Here is a 2,917-nt window from a genome sequence, read left to right as displayed (position 1 = left end):
ACTACCTTCAAGATGGAATAGAATTAATTAATGAAAATAATAATTCAATATTGTTGGAACTCTTTGTGCGAACCCTAGATTCCCGGAAATCTCCTTATCTTATCTTAAAGTTTTATCTTATTCATTAATTGCATTACTATCTCTTTTACCATCAAATCTGATCTTATCATCTCAAAACAAAAATTCAATCTGTTTTAAAATTCAAATTAAAATACTAGTAATTCTAGGTCAAACACGTAGTCCCTGTGATTCGATATTTATTACTTGACGACAACCGTATACTTGCGGTTTTCCACACATAAAGTTTTTGGCGCCGTTGCCGGGGACTACGTCTCTTGATTTAAATTACAATTATTTTAATTCAAATTTTAAAAAAAAAAAAAAATTAAATTAAATAAATAAATAATTTTTTTTTTTTGTTTGTTAGTATTTACTTCTCCAATTCAGATTTCACGGGTCACTTTCTTTTTTTTTTTGCAGTGCCTTAGGGTTAATGCAAAAGAGATCTCTACGTCTTGGGAAACCAACACCACTTGATCCTGAGATTGAAAGAACTCTCCTGAGAAGGAAAAGAAACCTTTCTAGAGAATTTGACATGGCTGCACAACGAGATAATTTACCGCTTCGGGATTACTCTGCACCCGTAGCTCGTGGGATACCTGGAGGGGAGATGCAAACTGGAGCTACTGTACCAGCTTCTCTGGTGAATATGCTCAAACAGAACACCTTTGGAGGACTACCATCAGAAGATCCTAATGACCACTTAGAGGGGTTCTTGGAAATCTGTGAGACCCAACAATTTGATGATGAAGTTTCTGATGGAATGCGACTCCGCTTATTCTCACTCACCTTGAGAGATAAGGCAAAGGTGTGGCTAAGAACAGTGCCTAGAGAAAAGATAGCAACTTGGGAATTATATGAAAGAGCTTTTCTAGAGAAATTCTTTCCTCCTTCTAAAACTAAAGAATTGAGGAAGAAAATCACTAATTTCCAACAAGGCACTGGAGAGACTATTTATGAAGCATGGGAGCGGTTCAAAGGATATCTTCAAGCATGCCCACAACATGGCTTCAACCGTTGGCTTACCATCCAATTTTTCTTTGAAGGATTGGACCAACAAAGCACCATGATATTAGACTCAGCAGCTGGAGGATCTTTCATGGGGAAACCTATTAATGACTGCATGATTATTTTGGAAAATGTAGCCTCAAATCACAGCCAATACAGTGAAAGAGAAGTCACAGCAAGGAAAGGAACTCCGGGGCGATATGAAGTGAACAATATTGAGTTACTCTTAGCAAAATTTGATACTCTTAATCAAAGATTAGACAAGATGGAAAAAGCTAAGGTTAATTCAGTGGCTACAAATCAAGTATGTGACCTTTGTAGGGAACAAGGGCACACTGCAGTAGATTGTACCTCAATTTTTACTGGAGAAAAAGAAGATACTACTGAACAGGTGGCAGCTTCTCATAATTTCTATGACACTCCTCGAAGAGAGAAGAGTAATCCATATTCCAACACATACAACTCTGGTTGGAAGAATCATCCTAACTTTTCTTGGAAGAATAACCCAGTTCAAGGAACTAGCAATCAGCAACCTAATTTCCGTCCGTCCAATCACTTCATTAATGGGGAAGGAAATCCAGTACAGACACCCTCAATTCAACAAAGTGTTTCAAGATTAGAAAACCTTATGGAGAATTTTGTCACTAATCAAAAACAGACCAATGATTCAATGGAAAATTCTATTCAAAACCTTGCTGTCAAGGTTGAGAATATTACTCTCCACAACAAGATGCTGGAAAATCAAATTGCACAGTTGATGCCTAGTTCAAACAATTCTCCAGGTAAGTTCCCAGGTAAAACAGTTGCAAACCCAGCTGAAAATGTTAATGCTGTTACTTTAAGGAGTGGGAAGAAATTAGACAGACCTGTGTCTAATCAAAATGATAATATTGAGATTGATGAAGACGCTTCTCCTATGGTTGAAAAACCTGAAAAAGAGAGATTAGAAAAAGAAAAAGTATCTTCATCAAAGCCTCAAACTGTTTATCACCCTCCAATTCCTTTTCCTCAAAGGTTAGCAAGGACTAAACTTGATAGACAATTTGAAAAATTTTTAAATATGATCAAACAAGTGTATGTAAACATTCCATTTGTAGAAGCTCTACAACAGATGCCTACATATGCTAAATTTCTTAAGGATCTTTTAGCTAACCGAAGGAAATTGGATGATAGAGAGACTGTTACATTGATCCATCATAATTTGCCCAAAAAACTTAAGGATCCTGGTAGTTTCTCTATACCTTGTCTCATTGGAAATCTAAGGTTTGAAAAAGCCTTATGTGACCTTGGGGCAAGTATCAGTTTAATGCCTTTATCAATTTGCAAGAAATTAGATATGGGAGAATTAAAGCCTACAGCAATGTCAATCCAGTTAGCAGATAGATCTATAAAATATCCCATAGGAATTTTAGAAGACGTTCCAGTTAAGATAGGTAAATTTTTAATTCCGGGAGATTTTGTTGTTTTAGAAATGGAAGAGGACAAACAAATACCAATCATACTAGGTAGACCATTTTTGGCTACAGCAGGCGTGATAGTAGATGTCAAACATGGAAAATTGCCCTTATCCATTAATGATGAAACAATGGAATTTAATATTGCTAAATCTGTTAGACAACCTTCTCTTGAAAATATTTGCTGCAGGGTTGATATATTGCCTAAAGACATGGAGGAAGAAGTCATGAGATCTATTTTGAGGGATCCCTTGGAGAATTTTCTAGTTGGAGGAAAGCACATAGATCTTGAGGGGATTCAACCTAATTATGCTTGCTTGATCGATTCAAGTCCCCCGTGTAAAGAAAAAGATCCTCTAGTAGAAAGTCTTCTTGAGTCTTCAACAGATTGGCAA

The 2,917-nt window shown here is 36.3% G+C and overlaps 1 non-coding gene across 1 annotated transcript; it reads right to left on the bottom strand.

Moving 5' to 3' along the window:
• Positions 1-964: 964 nt before the first annotated feature.
• LOC145956616 (small nucleolar RNA R71) lies at positions 965-1,071 on the bottom strand. The gene has a single exon (XR_014432855.1). It is a non-coding gene; the product is annotated as a small nucleolar RNA R71 (small nucleolar RNA).
• Between the last annotated feature and the right edge of the window lie 1,846 nt (positions 1,072-2,917).

This window comes from Cajanus cajan, chromosome 3 (genome assembly GCF_000230855.2).
Source record: "Cajanus cajan strain Asha chromosome 3, NIPB_CcT2T_4, whole genome shotgun sequence".
Classification (NCBI taxonomy): domain Eukaryota; kingdom Viridiplantae; phylum Streptophyta; class Magnoliopsida; order Fabales; family Fabaceae; genus Cajanus; species Cajanus cajan.
This window is presented reverse-complemented; position numbering and strand designations above follow the sequence as displayed.